General features: G+C 40.7%; 1 pseudogene; it reads right to left on the bottom strand.

The window, feature by feature from the left end:
• Positions 1-1180: 1180 nt before the first annotated feature.
• Positions 1181-1998, bottom strand: LOC141568957 (transcription factor Spi-C pseudogene; annotated as a pseudogene).
• Positions 1999-11259: the final 9261 nt, after the last annotated feature.

The following is an 11259-nucleotide window of genomic DNA, read 5'->3' as shown; positions in this document are numbered from 1 at the left end:
CTATTTTCCTTCTGTTACCACATATTTGACCCCGTTTACCCTTTTGTCCTCTCCCCATTCCCCTCTGTAACTGCCATTCTGTTTTCTGTATCAGTGAATTTGTTTTGCTTGTTCCTGTTGCTTTTTGTTTATATCCCACACATGTTCTTTCTTAAGAGTCTCTGGGGAAGGAAGGGCACCAGGAGGGCAGTGGAACAAAGGAGAGTGGGAATGCTAAAAATTAGATAGGGCAGGCGCCAGGGAGCTGTGGGCCTGGATGAGAATGGCCCACGTAGTCTAGGAAGCTAAGCTCTCCTGCTTCATGGTAATCCAGATGGCACATGCACGAACCTGCCAAGCAGGAAGAAAAACAAATGTCTTCCCTGAGCTCCTTATGGAACATGGAGAGTAAACCATAGCTTTCAAGCCAGACTACCTAACTCCTAGTTTCTCTCTGGATTTATTATTTCCTAGTTTATCATTTATCAAAAACCTTTTCTTTTTTTTTTTTCTTTTTTTCTTTTTCTTTCTTCATCTATTCCAGTTTGGTCTCAGCTGGACCTAGTTCAAGGGCGGGAAATCATGTTCCAAGGTTGGGCCAGAAAGATAACAGGGCAAGAGCACCTCCCTGTGGCTGAGTGGCAGAAGAGCAAGAACAGGCTGGCTTTTGAATCTACTCTAGGGAAGAGAGAAATGCAAGGAAATAATTGGTGGGAGGTATAAGTTTTGTTTGGAGTTTTATCATTAAAGTAAGTGGCGCTTTCCTTAGATAATTGTTTCTTTAGCACCACAAGGTGACAGACCACGAGGTCTGAAATGCAGAGAGAATATAGGTTCAGGATAGCCAAGATTTTTAAAGCCATTAAATGTATTTTAGCATGAAATGAACACTATTGTATGCAATCAGTTTCTGTTTGCATAACCATCAGATATATGTTAGTGATTTTTTTTGTGTGTGGTATGACGGGAAAATAATGTTTAAGTGAATATATAAATTAAATCATCTCTACTGGCATTGTTAACCTAGAAGAAGTATTGCATAGACAGTAGTAAGAACAAGGACATTCAGTCTGTACTTTCAAATGGGACTTGATCATTTTAACATTGTTCATTGGCAGAACTTCTTACAACGTTAGCATAGATTATATGCTATTTAATAAAAGATGGCAACAATGAAGTTAATTGTTTTTCTGTTCAACATTTACTTGAAGAGAAAAATCCCAAAATGTGTCGGGATTTCTGATGCCAGGAAACCATGAAATGTAAGGGTATATTTACAGTCAGGTTGACTTAGCTCATGGTATTTGGCATATGTATAATTGCAATTTGCATTCCAGTTACTTAAACTTAGATATCCTTGATCAGGCTGAACATACTGTGAGTAGAAGATCTCTTTTTCCAATAAATAAGATGGAGAGAGTCTTTGGAGAATGGCCTCACTGAATTGGTAAGTTAGTTTTCTCCGGGTTTTGGTGATTCCCCCGTTCTTCCATAATTTCTCAGTGCTCTGGCCATTTTCTGGTAAGTCATAGTCTTCCGGTTGCCTTTTCTTTTTCCCCAAAGTTGGGCAAGTTTTTCTTTGTTTTTTGATACAAACTGAAAGATGCCTTTGGTTTTATCTACCCACTGAATACAAGCTGCCATCTCGGGATTACACAGGGATTCCTGAAGGTATTCGAACAGTCGGCGCTTCTTCCTGCCTTTTCCTCCCTTTTGCTGGAGAACAGCAGGTGGTACCAGTTGGTTTTCAGGGATGTTCTGCAGAGATTGGTGAATATTCCCTTCAAAATACAGGTCTGCAGCATTGTTAATTACTGTTCTCCAGTTACACACAGGTTCCTCTGCAGGCAACACACCATAGCAGTTGGGATTTCCTCTGACATGAGAACAGTGGTTGATGAAAGTCGGGTAGTTTTTGTAATCTGGGGAGTACTGAAGATCTCCAGCTGAATGTTGCCTCAGTACCTCAAAAGCATCTTCAAATGCTTGACCCAGCTTGTCTTGTTCAACACAAGCAATGTTTCATTAATAAATTGACAATTCTGTTCATCAGAGTCCGATCTAGCATCCACAAGTACCAGGTGGAAACAGGAAAATTCTTAAGTCACACATGCGGCCATGAAGGTCTAATACATGCCTCCTCTGGGCTTGAATATAAAACTCATCCTCATGTGAGTGCTGTCATGGACATTTCTCACTGCTACTTCTCTGTTATCCCGAGAATTTAAACTCTTTTCTGGACAGTATCTCCTCGACCACCCCTAAGATGTCCCCATCCTGTCTGTCTCACACACACTCATATGTGATGGTTATTCTTTGCCTACATGCATTCACCTCAGACAGAGCCTAATGCAAATACATCCTAGGGTTCCATATTTCTTGTATTGCAGAGATGCATTTGAGCAACAGTGGTCTTTTTTAAAAGGTTATGCTCCAAATTGAACTTCATTCTATGGCATGTAATGGTAGATTGAGCTTCTAAACTATTTTAAAATTGTCTGACATTTTGGAAATGACAAAGCTTATACTAAATAGGTCAATTGATGATAAAATCTGGAAAAATCTGTGCCTCTCAAATATACAGTAAACTACTCCTTGCTAATGACCCTTTTCAAGGGAGATGGGAATTCCACACCAAGCATATAGATGGTTTTCTAAGTGTAATGATTCTAATTGAGGCCTTCCATACTATGTGAATTGAAAATTCAGGAAATTGGCCATTTTGCTGCCAGTGATGTCCAAATCAGCTTGAGCACTGGAATTATATCAGTAAATTTTTAGACACAAGATTCTGCAGCTTCACTACAAACCTATTAAATCAGAATCTAGACCGCTGGGTTCCAGGAAATCTAAGGTTTTTAGACTCTCCTCAGTCATTCTGATAAACTGCTTAAACGATTGCCTTCTTGGTAACTGGAATATCTGCAAGTCTATTCACTGAACTCCTATGGTGTTCCACCTTCAAATCTTTTCTCCCATTGTCTATTGAACATTAAAATATAGGTCATTTAGAGAAAGTCAACACCTCAACTAGTCAAGTTATGTCACAATAGCCAATAATATACTTTAGTCTCTCCATTCTCTGAAAAATTTACATCACAAAGTACAGAAATTTGAAAGATGGAATGAGAATAAACATGTCATGTATAACTGTTGTCTTCATTAATCTTTCAGATTTCAAAATTTATCTTAGGTACTTTTTAATCATAAACTTTTATAAACTGATGCTGGAGTTTAAGAAAGTCTTCATTATAATCCAGATTTATCGTAACAAAGCAATTTACTTTGGTTGTGGAATTTGTTGGTTTGGGGCCCTGGATGTAACTCACAGCACACTGCAAAATGTATCTGGGTTGCCATCAGGGCAGAATAGAGAAGACGCTAATCGTAGAGCCTGCTTCACCACAGCAACTTTAAAAAATTACATAAAAGTGTCAAAATCAACCCTGACAGAACTCTAGAAAACAAGCCAAGCTTTGTATCAACAAAGTGAACACTAAATCTGGGAGAGAAAAAAAGCAACTTAAAAATGATAGAATGTTTTGTGACATTTTCATTTGCCTTTGTTCCAACCCACTGCCTGGGAAGGACAGTGCTGGTGGTGGTCTTCCAGAAGGGGGCCGGTATTCCTGATGTGGGACCCTGGGCTGTGTTTCAGAGGGTGCAGAACAGACCTTGTTCACAAAGAGTTATTTGTATGTTCTAACCTGTCTGAAAGCTAGAAGACTGACACAAAGCACTGCCCCCTTTTGACTACTTCAGAACTCACTCATGGTGAAGAGGCAGGCAGTCTGCAAAAGCAATGTAAGGCAAACTGACAACCCACAGCCAGTAAGGACAAAACATTATAGATTGAGGCACACAATAGACCAGTGAAAGCCATGGGTGAAGAGCTAGAGAGGGAGTATCTTTGTAAAATTGAGGTATTCAAAGGCACTCCTGGATGCTGGAAATTTAGACACACACATCCTCAAGGCAGGATGCCTGCTCAGGAAAGACACAAGAAAACTAAGTTTTCACCGTTGGCTGACTCTGGGCTCAGTGTAGCAGGACGTAAAGGCTAAGGAGGGCTTGTAAATGGCCTGGCTAAGCACTGAGGAGTGCCCCAGCCTAGGTTGAATTTGCAAAGCCAGGAAAAGGTTAGGATTTTTAAAATATTTTTAAATCTCTCTCTCTCTCTCTCTCTCTCTCTCTCTCTCTCTCTCTCTCTCTCTCTCTCTTTCTCTTCTTTTTCTTTTTCTTTTTTGTTTCTAATGTTCAAGAAAATTTAGGTCAAAACACTAGCTGAACAATAGCTAGAGGTACAGAGACTTAAGAGATCACAAATGATAAAGAACACAGACATGTAATATAGTTGATAAAGTTCATTGAACAAGCAGCTACAACCTACAAGCAACAGAAACCCTAAGGAGGGAGGAAACCTTGATTGAAAAGACTACATGATAATATTCAGGATGTCTAGTTTTCAATGAAAAATTACAAAGCGTGGAAAAAAATTTGGCCCATTCACACAAAAATTAAAGCTAACTGTCATTGTCTCTGAGGAAGCACACTGATTGGAATTACTAGACAAAGACTTTCAATCATATATCTCAAATATGTTGAAATAGTTAAAGGAAGTCATAAGAATAATGTGTGAACAAATAGAAAATATCAATAAAGAGACACAAATTATTAAAAAGAGCCAAATACAAATCCTAGTGATGAGAAGTATAATAATTAAAATGAAAAGCTCACTACAGGATTTCAACAGCAGAATTGTATAAACAGAATAAAGAATCTGCAACCTGGAAAATAGACCTACTGAAATTGTTCAGTTGGAAGAGCAAAAAGGCAAAAGGATGAAGAAAATGAACAGAGCCCAAGAGTTCAACCAAACCAACATACAGTGGGAATCCCAGAAGAAGAGAAGGAAGAAAAACAAAAACAAAAACATAAAGAGTTCTTCCCGTAAACAGCCTGAAGTGACCTCTGAAAATGGTTCGCTATTCGCTTGACTCAGAGAACCCCACAAAATCATGTAAATCAAGAGGTTCGAATCTACCTGTTCATTTTAAGAACACTCGTGAAACTGTCCAGGTCATCAAGAGTATGCATATCTGAAAAGCCACCAAGTATCTAAAGGATGTCACATTACAAAAGCAATGCGTGCTGTTCCATTGTTATAGTGGTGGAATTAGTAGGTGTGCCCAGGCCAAACAATAGGGTTGGACACATAGTCCAACCCAAAAACAAGAGCAGAATTTTTATTGCACATGCTTAAAAATGCAGAGAGTAATGCTGAACTTAAGGGTTTAGATGTAGACTCTCTGGTCATTGAACACATCCAGGTGAACAGGGCTCCCAAGATGCAGCCCAGAACTTACAGAGCTCATGGGTGTATTAACCCTTACAGGAGCTCTCCCTGCAACAGAGAGATAATCCTAACTGAGAAAGAGCAGATTTTTATTGTTCCTAAACCAGAAGAGGAGGTTGCACAGAAGGAAAAGATCTCTGAGAAGAAAGTGAAGAAACTAAAACTTATGGCCCGGGAATAAATTCAGCCTCAAATAAATGCTAATAAAAGTAAAAAACAGGAAAAAAAAAAGCATAAAGAATCTTTAAAGAAACAATAGCTGAAAACTTTCCGATTTTGATAAAAGATGCAGATCTACATATTCCATAAGCTTAATGAACTCCAAAAATTATAAATCAAAGAGGTTCATACCAAGATACATCACCAAACTCTTCAAAGCCAAGGACAAACAATCTGGAAAGCAAGAAACAAATAAACAAAAATTAAGTCGGTACAAAGTATCTGCAATGAGATGCACAGCATATTGCTCATCAGACACTATGGAGGCCAGAAAGCAGGGCAATGACGTTTCAAAATTGCTGAACTGGGTTCTGGTTTAAGATGGCCGCATAGGAAGATCCTGAACTCATCTCCCCGACATACACACCGAATCTACAGCTATATATGGAACAATTTACTCTGAGAAAAACAACAACAAAAAACTAACAACTGGTACAGCGACCCCTGCTCATCGGGTAAACAAGAGGGAGAACGCATCCAAGCGGTTAGGAAGGGCTGAGACCAAAATCTCACCATAAACCCCACCCCCAGCACACTGTACGTGCTCCATAGCTAATGTGGTGAGAGCCTGCCATACTGGACAGGGCCGACATAGGACGTTTCCATCTTCACGAACAGTTCTATCAGACATCACTGCTGTGGAAGTTTCCAGTCCTACCTTTCCAGTATTGTTTCTTGCTTCCGAAAGGAATGTTTTGCTCCTCCCCGCGGAGTTTCTTTCACACCTGCACTGATCTCACTTAAGTCACCCTTGCCTCATCAGCACGGCCGATATATCCGGTCCTCATTCAGAGGAATTAATTTCTTGCCCTGCTCTAGGTAAAAGTGTATGAACTTTGATGTTATAGAGGTTTGTACTCATAGTCTGCGTCCACCATTTTCTACCTGTGTGGCCTTGGGCAAATCACTAAATCGTACATTACTTTCCCCTTCTATAAACTGTGGAAAATTCATACTTCACAAAGTTATGAGAATTAAATGAAGTAACAGAAATTAAGGGCCTAATTCAGTACCTGCTACATGTATGTGCTCAATAAATGTGATTTCCTTCCATCATATTCCTTGTCTCCAGGTGTGACCAAGTTAGATAGAACCTGGCCTTCCAGGGGAAGGATTTACTGGTATCTCTGGGAGTTCTGAAGTTCAGAGGCAGAGGAGAACAGCTAATCACTCGGGGAAATCTAATATATGATTAAGAGACGGGTTTCCTTGCTTGGACATCATAGGCCAAGATTCAAGATTGCCAAACAAATCATATAGGTGCTTTGGTGGTAAAATTGTTTAGGAAAACAGGTAAAGCCTCATTTGAGGGTAGCAGACTAGAAAATGTCCAAGGAAAATACAGTCAATGCCTTCTGAACCAGAATATTGGACAAGCAAAATGAGCCAGGTGTGACAGGTGTCGTCATCCTGAAATGACTCTCATGGGATAAACAGTAATTCCCTTTTTCTAGACCCAGAAGACCATTAGACAGGCTGAGGGATTGTTCAGTGATTTCTATGCCACTGCGTTTCTTTCACCTGTAAATGAAATTGATGAAAGTGATTGACCGTCACTCTTATTCCTGAAATACAGTGCTGCAAGAAGACTGTATACCACGATGGAGATTATTTATTTATATATAAATAAAAAGTAGAAGGAAACTGAAGCACATAATGTTTTACAAAGTTCCCTTGTGCACACCAACAAACATGAACTTGTATATGTGTGTCCAGCAGATTGTGCGTGCCCACCCGCCCCCTCAGTGAGGAAGGCTAGCCTGCCACCCCAGTGCTCTCTGTCTTCCCTCTCAGCCATCCCAGCGTGTCACTCTTTTGCAGGCCAGTTCTCCTCATTGTCACAAGCTGGTGTAGCACTTTCCAGATCAGTCACATACAACAGTATGGAGGGGGAGGAGAAGGACTGTTGTCCCATGTGCCTCTACAAAGAGTGGTATAAGTGCTCTGGTGTTCATTGCTGCTTTATTTACGGTGGCCAATACATGGAAACAACCAAAATGTCCTTCGATAGATGATTGGATAAAGAAGAGGTGGTATATATACACAATGGAATACTATTGGGCCATGAGAAAAGATGAAATAGTGCCATTTGTGACAACATGGAGGGATCTTGAGATTATTATGCTAAGCAAAATAAATTACAGAGAAAAAGTCGAGAAGCATTTGATTTCACTGATATGTGGGATATAAAACTAAAGCAACAAATGAACAAGACAAACAAAGAAACAAAAAACTCATAGACGCAAATAGTTCAATGGTTACCAGAGGGTAAGGAGGGAGAGAGGTGGTAGATGAGGGTAAACAGGATCAAATATATGGTAATGGAAGGAGAACCAACTCGGGGTGGTGAACTCACAATGTGATACGAGTCTATTGTAGTACAGAATTGTACTTGAAACCTATGTAATTTTACTAACCATTGGCATCCCAATACATTTTAATTTAAAAAACAAACAAGGGACTCAGAAGACTCTGGCATTTATCTGGGTGAAAATGCCCACGTCTGATTCAGTAACTGACATGAAAACCTGGATCACAAGGACTGGCATGGATCACATGGAATTTCTTCCTGGGACATGGCTAGTGTGACCTCTCTCAAGTCCCATGGGTTAGGGCTAGACAGTAGAACACAACAAATGCTCCGCATCAGGAGCAAGGGTGGGACCAACTCTCAGGAACACAAGGTTTTTTCTTCTGGTAACATTTCTTGAAACTTGGTTCTCTATGCTTCCCAATGTGTAGGGAACACGACCCACTGCATTTCTCCAAAGCCAATCTTAGATAATCTTGACTATCCTATAATACTCTCTGTTCTCGGCATATTATGGACCTTACCTGAAATTCTCCTGAATTAACTTTTTCCATACATTGCTACTCTTTGTTTATAGAGGAAATAAAGTGAAGGCAACAATCTATTTCTTCTGGGAAATTAGTTTCTTTATGCACAACCTCCTCTAAAAGAACACACACAATAGCCTGTTACATGCCCTCTCATGTGTGCCATGAAGCTTTCTGCTGGCCACTTCACCAGACTCTCAAGACATCCCAAATCTAATAGCAATTACACACAGTTTCCTTGTAGATAGAAAAATATCATAGGGCCATGTAAGCAAGCTTTCCTCTTACACATATCTCTTCAGTTACTATTGTGTTTTTCTGCTTGGGACTAGAGGCATAAAGATTAATAAAAACACACATAACTCATGACCTTGTGGAACTTGAGTCTACCAGGAAAGCCAGACATTCACCAATCATAACAAGCAAATGAAAAATTATAACCATGATCAGTGCCAAGAAAGAGAGAAGCAAGAGAAGTCAGAACAGGTGCCATGAGGACGTGAAGCTTAAGCTTTTATTGTAGGAAGACAGCAGCCAACTGGGTAAGTAGTAGAGGGGTAGGAGCATGATCCAGACAGAAAGAATAGCATGGGAGAAGGTTCTGTGACAAGAGAGAGTGGCTCAGCCTGAAAAAGGCCAAAGAGGTGGGAGCATAGAAAGAAAGGTGCGGGAGGTGGTGCTGGGGAAAGCCAGCATCTCAGGTGGAAGCCAGATCACGCAGGCCCGGGTCACTCACAGTTCGAATTTTAGTCTTTCTCCTATGTGTAGAGGGCAATTTCCAAAGTGTCTTATCTAGGGGATGGCACGATCAGATTTGCATTTGAAAGGGTTATTCTGCCCAGTAGAGACCACACTGGAGGCAGCAAAGCCACTTTTCAGGCTAATGCAATATACCACATGAGAGACATTGCTATCTTAGACTAGGGTGGAAACTGAGGGAAGCGAAGAATTCAGAAGAGAGTCGGGACGTAAGAAATTGCCAGAATTCCGTGATGGATTGAGTGAGAGGTAAGGTAGCAGAGCCTGATGAATGGTGGTGTCCCTAGAAATAGGCCTGGGTTTGGCGGTTGAGGAACGAGTTTAAGAACTACTGAGCTGAAGGAATCTCTGAGACAGCCAAGTGCACATGTCAAGAAACCAACTGGATCTATAGATCAGGAAGGACTCAGAGGACTAAAACGGAGACATCTATTTAGGAATCAACTTCACATAGGTGATAATTTAAACTTTGGGCATAGGTGAGATAAACCAGCGCAAAGGGTAAACTCAGTGGCTGGAAGGTGTAAATACAGGGGCTGGGAAGCGGGATACACATCTGCAGATGGGACTGAGACGCAGCCAGAGAGGAAGTGAGGAAACAAGGTGAGGGCTGGGTCATAGAAGGCAAGGGAAGAGAGAATGGTTCAAAAGGAAGCCAGTGACCCGCTGCCCTGAATGATACTAAGACCTCAAGAAGAATGAGGCCTGGACAGTGTGCACTGGATTTTACTGCAGGGACGTAACTTGTGACTTCAGTGAAAGGTGTTGACAATAGGCGGAAGCTAGATGGAAATGGGTTAGGCAGTAAGTGGGAGGTGAGGCAGTGGATGCTGTGAGTCCTAATACGTTTTGAAGGAGTTTGGAGGTGGAGGGGAGGGATATAGTAGGGTAGCCGGGGCAGTATGAGAGCGCCAAGCACACTTACTTTTAATGGGAGAATCTTGAACATACTTAAAAGCTAAAGTGAGGATTCAGTGAGAAGTAGAGACTGAAGTTACAAAATAGAGACCAAGTTGTTAATACTGTAAAGACCTAGAGAAAGAACAGGAAGATGGGATCCAAAACACAAGTGGAGGGATTGGCCGTTGAGGAAAAGACCTGTCTAAGCTGGGAAGGACTGAAGTAGAGACTTGCTGTAGTGGGAGGAGTCCATCAGGTGAGGGGCCAGAATCCAGCAGCCCTGGAAGCCAGGCCACCTGTGGATTATTCAGCTGAATGAGACATGCATTCTACCTTTGCCTTAAGTCCTTTGAGGCACACGTTTTAACACTTGCAAACTAATGCAGGAAAAAATTATAACCAACATGCTTAATCTGATGCCACCTCGTCATTTTCAGGCATTGTCCCAAACTCACTAGGCTGGGGTCAGTCTCAGAGCTATAAAACTGACAGAAAAGGATTTCACAATTTGAATTGCTTTAACACCAACACCACAGAAAATGTGATCATGAATGTTTAGCCAAATGCTATTTTGTAGCCAATTGGAGAAATCTAAATTCCATTTGTAGGATAACTAGAAAAACCAGCAGGAGAGCAATTGGATGCAAAATGCTCTCATTCTTATTCTTGGCCGTCAGATCTCAGAAACGCATTCAACATCTGTTGCCAAACATGTACAGCCAGATCTGAAGCATGCCAATGAATTCTTAGTTTTTAGTGTTTTTTACTGCCTGGTTTGTGAATAATGGAGTCATGTTGCTCTTTCCACTTCCAAAAAGAAAAAGAAAAAAAGAAAAGAAAAGAAAGAAAGACAGGAATCCGATGAGTCTGCATGAGAAAGGGCTAATCAAATTCCCAATATGTTGCACTGGGTTTGAAACTTGGTCTGTAATTAAACATTTGTGAGCAACAGTAGTGCAGTATCCACTGTATTCATATGAGTCATTCCCCCACATTGAGCCTTTGTATGAGCAATGCAAATCACAAATCTACTCCACTGATGGGTTCTTATTTAATGCAGTGGCCCTAGTTTTGTAGCGTGACTGCATATTTGAGGGAAGCTTATAGCCAAACCTTGTCCAACAGCTTGGAATCAGGAAAAAAATAAATGCAAAAACTCAAAAACAGCAATGTGACAAACTTTTTAAAATGGGAAATTGAGGCAATCT

Source organism: Rhinolophus sinicus, chromosome 12 (genome assembly GCF_057876585.1).
Source record: "Rhinolophus sinicus isolate RSI-liver-muscle chromosome 12, RSI-T2T, whole genome shotgun sequence".
In the NCBI taxonomy this organism is placed as follows: Eukaryota; Metazoa; Chordata; class Mammalia; order Chiroptera; family Rhinolophidae; genus Rhinolophus; species Rhinolophus sinicus.
The sequence above is the reverse complement of the archived record's forward strand: the minus strand, read 5'-3'. Positions and strand labels throughout refer to the sequence as shown.